At 35.0% G+C, this 13,382-nt stretch overlaps 1 protein-coding gene across 1 annotated transcript in view; it reads right to left on the minus strand.

The window, feature by feature from the left end:
• Positions 1–8,549, minus strand: part of LOC141440690 (MOXD1 homolog 1-like) — a 119,376-nt gene extending 110,827 nt beyond the window's left edge. The window contains exon 1 of the mRNA XM_074105222.1: positions 8,353–8,549. The gene's annotated coding sequence lies outside the window, so the exon portion shown is untranslated. The remainder of the gene's footprint in view (positions 1–8,352) is intronic.
• Between the last annotated feature and the right edge of the window lie 4,833 nt (positions 8,550–13,382).

Genomic DNA, 13,382 nt, shown 5'->3' on the forward strand with positions numbered 1-13,382 from the left:
TAGCCTTTAAATGTCTGCAGTAATAGCTACCTAATTTTGTATGTACTCGTAGAAGTGGGCTAAATTTTGTTGCCGTTGAGTTAAAAGTTGAATGTAATCATGTAAAGGTAGCTTAAAAATATTTTTTCTGTTCGATGACTTCAATTGTCAAGCTTTAATTTATGAAATAAATAAATAGTCAAAGACCGTATTGTATTTACATGGTCAGGTACAATTTTATAAGCCTCATTTTATTTCGTCTGAGACAAGTACCAATTGGACACAGTTTAAAATTAAATGTATAAACGTTACTTCACTCCGGTACGTAAATAGGTTAAATAAACAGGGAGGATATTTCGAAGAAATGGAGTCATACTCTGAGTCACACCTCACACATAAAGGCAGTTTCAATTGTATTTTATTTGTTTTTATAGAATTATAATGAGTATTTTCACACTATCACTAATGGATAAGTTTATGAGTTTTAAGTGGTCAATGTTACTACAAATACTACTACAGATACAAGTTGGACTCAGCTACTGAGGATTCCATACCAATCTAAAAGTCAGCAAGTTAGGACTTGCCTACTTTTTGCCAAACTTCAAAATTGTGTGTCAAGGAGGTCGCTGTGCTTATTTTCATATTTTTGTACCCGTTTTCATTTGAAAACACGCAAAATTTGTATTATGTGACTTGATCATGTGAAAATTAAACTTCATTTTATACAGTTGTAAAACAACCATGCCACAAACATAATACTGTTTCAAATTGATAAATCAAATCGTTCCTGAACGCCGGCCGTGATGGATGGGTGGACAACGAAGTGGGGGGGTTCCTTTTTGTGGTAGGGATTCCTAAAAATTGTGCAAAAATTGTACGTAATTATTTTAACGGTTTGGCAACCCCGCTTGAACATTTCGCTGCTTTTAAACAAAAGGGCCACAAATTTAAATTTAGTTTTTTCCAGGAGAGCTAATGACAATTTTTTTTTTTATTATTTCTTGGCACTGGTTCTTTCAATATTTTTGTGTCATATATCATTCGATCCGTGTTTAAATTCCCTCTTTCGTTTATTTAAAAAACCTAAAAGTTTAAAATAAACTAATAATTTTACTTTTTATAGTAAAAAAAAGTTTTTAGGCAAAATGCGAAATACATAATAAACAAAAAAAAATGCTTTCAAGTTCGCATACAATTGTAGGTAATTAACACAATAACCACAGCTTCCTATACAATTAGAATAATAAATAAAAATAGATTCTTCGTATTAGTATTAGCAAGTTAAATAAGCAGGAGCAATTTGTTTGATTATAATAAAAAGCCTTGTAATATTTTATAATCTCTTGTTTTTTTTTTGTTTGAGGAATTTTTAGTTTCTGTGTTTATACATAATTTTTGAGTGTTGCAGTGGTTTCAGTATAGACTTAGTTAGTCTTTTGGTTAACACCGGTTCAAACTTTGCGTCGTCGAATGAAGTTTTACAAAAGTCAACGTCAGCGTCGTCTAATAAAGATCCCAACAAGGTTGATTAATGCACACGATTTTTCAATAAAACCTGGGACTTCTGGACCTCGCAATATTAAAAAAAAATGATTAAGGAAACTGAAACAACTTCTTTCGTGAAATTTCTTACGACGACGCAAAGTTTGAATCAGTGTCCATTTTGGCCAAAAGTCAAACTAAGTCTAATACTGTAACCACTGCAACAATAAAAAAAAATATGCATAAAGATTAAAATTTCCTGAAAAAAAAAACACAGTAGTTACGGTATTCTTAAGCTGATAGAAAAAAAAAAACAAAAATTTACAAAGCTTTTTATTCTAATCTTTAAACTTAATAAAAACGTAAGTAATTGTTTTCTCATGCAGACTGTTAATTACTTAGAAACCAACCAATAAACAAAAATTATTTTAAGTAGGAATTGATCTCTCGATCCGACTAAATTAACTTGCACTAATACGATGGATCTATTTTTATTCATAGGTAGCGGTAGTTATTGTGTTACCTATAATTGTGTGAATTTTGAAGCATTTTTCTATTATGTAGTATTTCTTAAGTCATAGTGCAACATTATTGGTTATACAATTATCATAAAACAAAGTATATATCAAAGCGTTTTGACTTAAAAGAAAATATCACAAGCAAACCAAGCATTCGTTTTGAGCAAAACAGACATTTTACATAAAAAAACTATTTGCATAAAGCAATAAAAATATATTAGACGTTTTTTTATTGCTAAACGGGCGTTTTCCAAAATGTGGCATTTTTGTCCTACAAATAAATGTGTACTTTTTTTGTTTTTACAAGCGAAACGGACACTTTCCAAAATGTGTCAGTTTTATCCTAAAAATAAATGTTCAATTATTTGTTTTTTTATAAGCGAAACGGACGTGTTTCCAAATGTGGCCCTCCCTGTTGCCCATAAAATTCACTCACAAAGTTGGTAACTTTTCAGGAATCGGGTTGCAACTAAAAAGATGGCCCCTTTGCTCTGAACTTATCCTCAATGCGCCAAAATGCCAAAGGGGCGCATGCGTATATTTCACGTTAATAGGCCGATTTTAACGGGCGTCTTCATGAAATATGAAAATAAGGCTAATTTTGGATATTTTTTTTAACTTAGTGATTTTGGAAAATTTTGACTAATGACCCTTTTGTTTATAAGCTGCGATTTGTGAGCAAAAAGTAGAGACTTAACATTGTTAATTCCTCAATCCCGCATCCTAGTTAAATAAAATTAGCTTTATAAATAGACAAATTTATGTACTTTATAATAAGTATACCTAGTGCCATCTACAAAGACGCGTGATTTTGTCAAAATTAGATATTACTGACATTGTGATAAGAACCATGGCACGCGTCATCGTGAATTACTTTACCTATAGACTGATTACAAGCAAAGTTGTATTAATGCAAAAAACTAACTGAAATACATCTTTCTTCTTCTTTTCTTCTAATATATAAAATTCTTGTGTCACAGTGTTTGTGACCAAACTGCTGCGAAACAGCTGGACCGATTTTTATAATTTTTTTGTGTATATTCGGTAGGTCTGAGAATAGGACGTAAACTATATCGAAAATACAAACTGAGGTATGGATGCACAGAAAAACCAGAAAAAGAGACCAGCACTGGGAATCGAACCCAGGTCCTCGACATTCCGTGCTGCGTGCTATAACCCCTACACCACTACTGGAGAGGAATCTAGACACGAATTTTCCCTATGCATACATATCTCAGTTTGCTTATTTCTACTTTGCTACTTAAGCAGTAGCACTAGCGACATCTATATGGCGTCGACAGAAAAAAAATACAAAAAGACTCCAAAAAACCAACCATATGACGTAAACTATTTTTCATACTTCTACGCGAACGGAGTCGCGGGCAACAGTTATAATATCTATACAATTATTATACGTAGGTATCAAACGAGGACGGAAATCAATCTCGTTGAACGTTACATTAATTTCATCCCCGAACATTTTTTCATGAATGTATACAGGTGCTTTATATTTACAAATGTCGTGAATTACCACGCTGTTATTTTAAATTGACGGTTGGACCAGATACGTGTTGACGTAATACTTATTGGACAAAATGCCTGTTGGACGAAATGCGATTTGGACTAATATAATTATGTTGGACAAAATATATGTTGGGCGAAATGCGAGTTGGACAAAATATATGTCGGCCGAAATGCATGATGGACAAAATATATTTTGGGCGAAATGCGAGTTGGACAAAATATATGTCGGCCGAAATGCATGATGGACGAAATATTATGTTGAGCGGAATGCATGCTGGACGAAATATGCGTTGGACGAAATGGGGATTTAAAAACCTACTGAACGAACTGCGTATTGGGCCAACAGCTAATAAATCGATTTAATGATTTAATAATGATCACATCTCTTCACATGATCAATCGTGTGCGTGAGAAAGAGTCAGCTAGCGTGTGGCGCTTTACACGTGGTAGCTGCGATTCATTAGTGCGGTGCGGTCACTACAAAGAGAATCAAAATGAGACTGATGCATTTCGGAAAAAAAAAATTTTGATGTAAATATTAAGTTTACCTGCTGCTTCGCTCACGTACTCGTAAATCAAGAACCAATCATTAAATCTAGAAATTGAATTGATATTCGGCGATTTAATTCTCATGGAAATCCTCACAAAATATATCGTGGTCTTCTATTAAGTTGTATGAAGTACTTACATCCATGCAAATTTTATGTCTATATAGAGACTGAGCGGTTAAGATTTCGAAATTTTAATGCCAGGTGCATCCGATCTGTAAGCCTTATTGTAAGCTTACAGTGTAAGGACACAGGAATTAAAAAAGACCTATTTATCCAGATATCCAGCTACCTGCGTACCAAATTTCATCCCAATCCATTCAGATGTTTTAACACACACGCACGCAAGCACGCACGCACGCACGCACGCACGCACGCACGCACGCACGCACGCACGCACGCACGCACGCACGCACGCACACGCACGCACACGCACACGCACACACGCACACACACACACACACACACACACACACACACACACACACACACACACACACACACACACACACACATGAATATTAGAAACATTCATTCTCAAACCTAATGAATATCTAAGCTAAATCTAGTTGTAAAAATCAGTTCTTACTCAAGTACCTACAAATGGATCCTTCTAATTTTGTATGAGATAGATTAAGCTTGATGGAAAATCAATACGTCTAGCCTAGATGATGTTCTTTTAATTAGTTTGATACCCTGCTCAATCAAATCATTTCTCCATCGTCCGCAGATTTTCTGGGAAAATACATTTTTGGAACGAATATAGAAGAGGCTACTAAAATCTTTATCGATCGTTTGTGCGTTGACATTTAGCAATATCTAGTAAGTCAAAAAAAAACTATTTTAAGTGTTTTAATAAATTATATTACGTTGCAAAGTTTTTATAATTTTATGGATTCTGCATTATATATTCATACGTTTTCTTCCATCCATCCACCCGAAAAAAAAAACCATTCAGTGATACCTTTAGAAAAGTCGGGAAAATGTTACTTCGAGCAATAGACATTCATTTATCTCGTACACTTATTTATTCCTTTTCTTAAAAGGATATCTCATGACTCTTCTGCGTCGCTCTAATATTAAACGAGTCTTAAATTTAATTGGACATCTAAAAACGAATAAAAACGGTCGACGAAAACACAACATACGGAACAAGGTTATGTGTATTGTAACGAAAGGTTTCTAGTTCTGTGTGGTGTAAAATCCTACATCTAGCCGGTGAAATCACTAGCATATTAGACGCATTCCACCTTAGTCTTAGGTAGGCAGCGCAAAGACCATCCGTTTGGTTGCCGTATGTCTATGAGCATCAGTTCCCAATATTTTTGCATCAGGTGGGCTGCGAGCTCGTCTGCCTACTTACTATAATTAATAATAATAATAATAATAATAAATAATAAGCTAAAGGTACAACACAAAATGCGTCAAATTCTTTGACACGTGACTGTTCGTAGAGTGACCATCAATTGAAATAATTGAAAAGGATGAGTAATTTATACTTTAAAAATTTTATTTCAACAGATATATAGGTCGTTGTAAATAAAACGTAAGATAATAGACTAGGAAATACTCTTAAAATAAAGAAATTTCGAAAACCAATCACTTTTAAACAATTAACGAAATGTTGCAAAAAGTAGGTAAGTATCAATACGCGCCATTACACCCAGTTTTTGGCTTGTCGCATCTAGCTTCTTGTTTGTCACTCAGCGCTATTTCTGTCTAATTAGAATAAGATCAGAAGCAAACTAGGCCAAGGTTTGGATCTTCATCGAGCTATTTATGCTCACCGCCGTTAAACACTTTTTAACCCGACGCAAAAAGAGGGGTGTTATAAGTTTGACCGCTACGTGTGTCTGTGTGTGTGTCTGTCTGTCTGTGGCACCGTAGCTCTTAAACGGGTGGACCGATTTGAATGCGGTTTTTTTTTATTTGATAGCAGGTTTTCTAGCGATGGTTCTTAGACATGTTAGATCTAAATCGGTTAGAAGTTTTTGAGATATTGAACTTTGAAGTGACAAAGTCGGGGGTTTTCCAACTTTTTGTTGGTTAGGTTAGGTTATTAATATACTCGTAGTTAAGTAATTTATAGTCCAACTGTGTATGATTTCTTTAAAGATAAGGTTCATGGACGTTCATGTTTATGGGCGGTGGTGATCTCTTACCATCAGGAGACCCACTTGCTCGTTTGCCATCCAGTCGAATAAAAAAAAATTAAAATAACAATTTTTTTGTTAATAATCTCAATTTTAATAAGTTTATTTTGCTGACTGTACTTGCATTGTCATCCAACTTACATATGTATACGACACTACACCACATCTTCTAAATTATAAGTAAATCGCAATCTAGATAGTCTATTACTTAACTCAAAGAAATTGTTGTTACGTTGATGAACATTTTGACGTCATTATTTACCCATTCAATTTAAATGCCTACACCAAATAGTTACCAAACAATACAAGCAAAACAACGCCACAATGACGTGTCTTGTTTGATTTCCTTTTCATCTGAAGTTATTAAAATTTCTGCTTACCTACGTGTTGACTGCCTACTCAAGATGATAAAATTCATACTATCCTAAAACATTTCCGAAGCATAGACACCCTTCTAAAGAGGAAATGACTGTTTAGCTTATCTTGGCGGCGCAACGAGTTGGCCTCACCTGCTAAGTTTTGTACGGAAAACCCTTTAATTATACCTACGCATACTAATACTAAACAGACGATGAAAAGAATGACTAAGTATTTACCAACAAATAAGTAGGTAGGTATGATTATTCATCCATCATAGTATGACTGCACGCACCGACACTATCGTCTACTAATGGCAAAACGATGCAACTCGTGTTACGCATTTTTTTTTTTTTTGACCAAACTTTTTCTGTCAGAATATGTAAGAAAAAAAGTTGTATTCATCTTAATATAGGCTAAAAAAAAAAATATAGGTACATTTGAACAACCGAATAATATTATTACTCCAGTTGTTTTCTTTTAATCCAAGTAAGTATTTAGTGATGTCGGCCCGTTAGATTAAAACACTGCAGGTATGTACCCATTCAAATTTTTTTTTCTTATTTTACCGAACTAAGTAAAAAACGTTAATTGAAGTTGCAGCGTTTTGTTTTTATTCTATTGCGCGTTCTTGCGTCTTTTCAAAGTCTAAGGACATTTAAACAAAACGCCGCAAGTCAATAACATGATGTTATTAAATGTAAACGATTGTTAATTTTTAGGTATATATATATAATTTGATTTCTTACTTTTTTTATTAAAAAAAAGTTATACTTCATGTTTCAAAAACATTGCAAATAAAGTCATAAAAAATGTTTTGCTGTAGGTATCATTTGGTCATAATTCAATTACGAATAAAACGTAATTAGGTCACAAAGACACAACTGAGATGGTCAGTTTTCTTTAAACATCTGTTTTTTTTTAGTTAAGTAATAATATACCTACCTACTGCAAAATTTCAACCTTAAAATTCCGTTAACACTAGATGATTTATTTTTCAAGTCCAAATGTTTTAATATTTATCGCGGTTATCTTGAAATTGTGGTTTTAGAGTTGCAGCATTCAGTACCCCTAGCGTGTTTTCGGTTACAAAATACGTCTCGATCGCGTTCGCGTTAAAATCTCAATTTGTATGGAAACACGAACATCGCAAACGTTCCGCTAGAGGCACTGTTCGTGTTACCATACAAATTGAGATTTTAACGCGAACGCGATCGAGACGTATTTTGTAAACGAAAATTAAACTAAGCCATTTGACGGCAACGACACCGCGTGCGTTCACCATATAACTAGGTAGATAGGTAACTAGTCTAGTTCCTTTCTACAATTAATAGGTAGGTATGTAGTCAGATCGTAGCGAAACATCTATCAGCATCTACCTGTATACCTATTTCACACTTATTCTTCAATAATTCATAGTGCCTACCTACTGTATATTCATCTATCTATTCACTTGAATTTATGAAAGTACATTTTTTAAAGTAGCCTGCATGCATAGTGTTCCACGGCTGGGCAAAGTAAGGTAAGTACAAATTATTCACACAAAAAAATTAGTTATAATAAGCAACTACAATAAGTTTGGCCAGCAAGTAAAATTAACCTTATCTATAATTTAAAAAATAACCCTCCTTCGGGCAGTCGGGTAACAAACGATTAACAAGCTCAAATACCATTGAAAAGTTCCCAGGCACACAATATCATTCCTAATTAAATTTAGCACCAGAATCTAGTTTGGTTGCTAAAATAACTAAAATTCTATTGGCGCCGGCAAAAGGCAAAAAAACAACTCACTTGCAAATCACGCTGCACAATGTATCACTTAATATCCGAGTACAGTATCCAAACTTTACCTATAAATTCGAAGAATAAGTAATAGTCATTTATCACAAAACGTTTCACTTGTTTATTTACGTTCGAAATGACAGTTCGTTTGCGCATGCGTACACGCGCGATAGGTCTGGCACCGATCAACTGACTGAACTTGAAAACGGAACGCGGCGCGGTGCGGACGGAACTAAATATTGGAACGGTTTGGTGTAATGTTGCCAGCACTAATACAGCTAAAGTCGCCAAATATTATTAAAATAGTTTTTATTGTTGATATTAAAATAGTAATGTTAAATTGTTTATTATGAAGTGTAAATTTAAGTTTTAAAACTGGTATATTCGAATATACTATGCGACATAAAAAAAAACACTGAGTGGGTTTATCAAGTACGTTAGAAATTAGACATTATTGGCAATACATATATAGATAACCTCCTCCATTTTTTGCAGTCAGTTAAAAAACCCTAGACAGCTTTGCAAACCTTCACCTTAAAAGTATTACATTGCGGACCATACGCGGTATTATTATTATTAGGTATTACGCAATATTATGTATTAAACTATTTAATTATATTCCGGACTTCAATCAATTTACGAGCTCAAAAGTTGGCCACCTTTTAAAACTATAGGTACGGTCGGTTTCCAGGGTGGCTCATGAATTAAAGTCCTTGCCTTGCGCATACCTACTTACTAAATTCTAATTGGAAAAGTCTTAAATTATTACAGGTTACAGGATTTTATAGAGGATCAACACTAGAAAGTAATCAAATCAGTCTTTCACTTTATTTCAACTTAGCTATGTATACTTAAGTATCTTTATTTTTACATGTATTAGCTAGCTAAGTTTAAGGGCCTGTTTCACCACTCAGTGATATTTTTTTAAGACAAATAAATGTTATTGCGTCTCTATTAATTTGGATAAAACAAATAGAGACAGCATCACAATAAATATCTGTCTTGTAAAATTTATCAACGAGAGGTGACACAGGCTCTACATAAGTCTAAGTTTATAATAAAATTAATCTAGCTATAAGTATTATTTTTGCAGTACCGTTCCAGGCTTTCATTCAGTATTTTATATTATCTCAAAAGCAAATGAACGATTTGATTTTATTTTAAATCCCCGTATGCAAGTAGCTAAAAGTAGCCAATTTGGCCACAAAGCGCGGATGAGAGAGAATTACGCAGGCTGAAGGGGTGCATGTGTCTGTGTGTGTAAACGCCCGCGCATCTGTTGGGCTGTGAGGGAAGAGTGTTCAAAAAAGTGTTTATAAAAAATTTGAAGTCTTGTTGGTTAAGAACATTGCGTTGAACTGTAATTGTTTTCAATGTGATCAAGTGATTCCAAAAAGCTAGAACTATTATTAAGTACTTAGGTACTTACCAGCAGCCAAATAAGTGGTAGTCTATCAATTTTTAAACAAATTCCTATCAAACAAATTTAATAAGTAAGTACTCGTATGTCGCTAAAGTCGAACTTTCAAGTTAACAGACACGTCTATTGCCTGAGCCCAAGTACAGCCTGAATAAAATGTATTAAGTACTATGTAGTTGTAACTACCTACCTACTTAAAGTAATTATGACTCAATAAATCGTGAATCATTAAAAACAATTTTATTATTAGGCATCTCCTTTTAGACTTGACTGCACATCTAAATGTAGGTACCTTTGTAAGTAACTGCATAGCGCAAGTAAGTACAAATCTCTAGTCTTGCTGGACGTCCGATAGACAAAATCGATAGAAATACGCTGACAAAGCGTACATACCTAGTAATACCTACTGCCAACAGTTTTAATGAAATTTCATCTAGCCACCTCATTTCACGTATAAAAACATACCTGAACGTAGCTACTACGTTAGTACCTATATAGTAAAGGGCGCGAAAATATTGCTAGTTTGGAAGTAGAACCTAAAATCAAATATATCAATAATGATAATCAATATGATTTTAGGTTCTACTTCTGTGCCGTCTACTATAGCTACCTAATATGGCCCTGCTACCGCGAAACTAGATTGCAGTACTTGTACTATTATCTATTACGTGATTGCACTAACTAGGTACACCACAATGCACGTGTGCACGTCTAGCACAAATCGCAATTCCACCGTATCACTATCTGCATCCCTTTCTAACAAAATCTATATGACAGAGAAACACTGATCGATGAACGAGAATATAGAATATCCCAGCCAGCCTGATTACCGGCTCCTACCAAATTGCGCAAAATTCTTCCTACCTCTTCAAAAGCCGCGTCAGTTCAAACCCAACCTTATTAGTTCATTCTATGGTTCATTTGACACAGCCACTACATCACGTAGGTATTTTATAGGTGCGGTGCGGGGTTGGTCTTTTATTTTCAAACAGGATATCCTGGCAGGCGTCCCGTCGGTCGTTTCCGAGCTTACGCTTCGTTAGGAGTGTTGGTGCTATAAAAAACCCAATAGCACGTGTAGCCAGACAAGTGGGGTTGAGTATAAGTAGGTAGGTACACCTATAAAAGTAATGCCTGGTTCACATTATTCCAGTAAAATTGTGCCAGTAGCGATACATTGCGGGGTTACAAATTGTACAATTCAACTCCGAATTTGTTACTTTTACGGTCATCCCGTGAAATCCATATCGAAAATACAAACTGAAACATGGATGCACAGAAAAACCTAGAAAAAGAGACTAGCGCTGGGGATCGAACCCAGGTCCTCAGCATTCCGTGCTGCGTGCTATACCCCTACACCACCACTGGACAGGAGTTTAGACACAAATTTCTTCTATGCACCACATATCTCAGCTTGATAAGTTCTTATTTAGCCGCTTAAGCAGCGACACTAGCGACATCGTACTTTTTGTAGACTGTAGGTACTTGCACTGTCATTTAAACTACAACATATTTAACCAAATTCAAGTCAATTTGTTTACTATAAGTAGCCAAACAAAACATCATCGCAAGTAAAAGTTTGTAAAAAGTTGTCTATCTTTTGCAAATCACCTGTGGCAGTATTTTTACAAAAAAATAATGTCCAGTCGACGATCTGTCTGAACATTGTTTTGCAGCTAAGTGAGACAAAAATAAAACGATTTGTCAATAGTGCTTAATTCTAGTAAGCTAAGGGAAGTAGGTATCTATAGAACGTAACTAACTCGTGAATAAACAAAGAATAAAATGGGTAAGTATGTTAAACCATTTTATTGACTCAGGCGTTACCTACTTTGCGGTGGTCCATATCAATAAACTAAAAGAATTTCGTTGCGCACCCGCGACCTTATAGTCACGTAGTTAAGGTCACGGGTGAGCACAGAAATTCATTTAGTTCATTGATATGATAAACCAATCATTTGTAAAAAAGGACTTTAAATTTTTTGACAAGTTTTCTCTCAACATTTTTAAAACAAGAAAGCTCAAAAGAAGAAAAAAAAACGAAAAATCTCTTCGGAAGATCTTTGAGTGACATTTTAACGCACAACCGTGCTTCCTACGAAGGGTCCTTAGCTCCAAAATCCAAACAAAGAATTTCTACACCCACTCGAAGCAAAAGCCCTTTACAAAAAAGGTAACCCTAGGGAACTACTTGAGACGCAATTATTAGCTCGATAATGGGATTTTACTGGTGTTTACTCTCTGCTACCGAGTATTTTTTTAGGATCTCGAGATATTTTGTATAGGTATAGGTAAATAACAGTAGGTTTTTCGACAAAAAAATTATAGGTATTTGGCACCGATCAGTCGATTCCCATGCCATTTTAGAATATAATGTTATCTATGTTTGTAATAATGTCTATCAAAACTTTTAGATTTAACTATTACCTTTGTAGCTACTAATCATTTATAGCGAGAATATTGTCTGTAGTTTATCTTAATATGATTTTAACAATAATTATTGTGCTAGTGGGAATTTCGCGCGTTGACTGTCACAAAATTAGACGAGCTGATTGGCGTGTTATTTCAGGAATTATGTGCGATCGATTGAATCAACAGCCATATTTCTTCCACTGCCGAAGGTAGTATGCCTCCTTCTTGTTCCACAACTTTCTATCCTTGGCTTATTCATCCAGCCACTGTAAAAAGTCCTTGCACAAATGTTGCCAGTTCCAGTCATCCCTTTCGCACCTTTAATTATTGTACACTTATTAAGTATAAAATATTATAATTTTATTATGACTATTAATTTTTACCCATCCATTTTAAGAAACATTTTTTATCTGTCGAACTATTTCGGCTAATTCTGGCCCCGACATTAGCTCACTTACCGTGTTTATACCTACTCTGAATATAATAAGTGGGTAAATGAACTTAGCAAGGTCACCCAAATTGTCCGAATGTTGCTTTGTGAACTAGCCATGTTAATTGAAATATGCACAGCAATTAGTGAACGATGTTAACTTCACACTAGATCATTTTCATTCTTGATAGTTTTATTTTGTCACTACCCGGTGTCCGCGGCTTCGCTCGCGTGAGCCATTACGTGAGTATGGTAATTCGCAAAACCTACATCGTGCTCCTCATTTAGGTTGTGTAAAGAACACGATACAAAGTTTCATGTTTCTAGTCTAGACACATTGCGGTTAAGTTGAGATAGAGATTGATAATTTGGGAAATCCTAATCTCGAAGGAACATCAGAATAAAACGTAGGTCTTATATCTACCCATGTCTTCCCTCGAGTATCGTGAAAGGCGACAAAGAGACCTGATGTGAGCAGTGCGAAATTAACCTAACATCACGGCATCACGTCTTGGGGGGCAACATAAACGGCAAAAAAAAAATTGCTAGCCAATACAAGGTAAGGCTGTTTGAAAATCAGCGCGTTTTAAATTGACGTTCGGGACCATAACCCTGCTTGCTCGCTACGTAATGATCTACATACCTAGGTCGTTGTAATAATTTTCGTTATTTTTTTTAAAGATCGATACTAAGTTACTTATAAATGGAGGGAGCACAGGCGTGGATTGCTTAGGGCATCAAATATAGTCTTATTCCGGCATGGATGTGAGAGTGGGC

This window comes from Choristoneura fumiferana, chromosome 23 (genome assembly GCF_025370935.1).
Source record: "Choristoneura fumiferana chromosome 23, NRCan_CFum_1, whole genome shotgun sequence".
Classification (NCBI taxonomy): Eukaryota; Metazoa; Arthropoda; class Insecta; order Lepidoptera; family Tortricidae; genus Choristoneura; species Choristoneura fumiferana.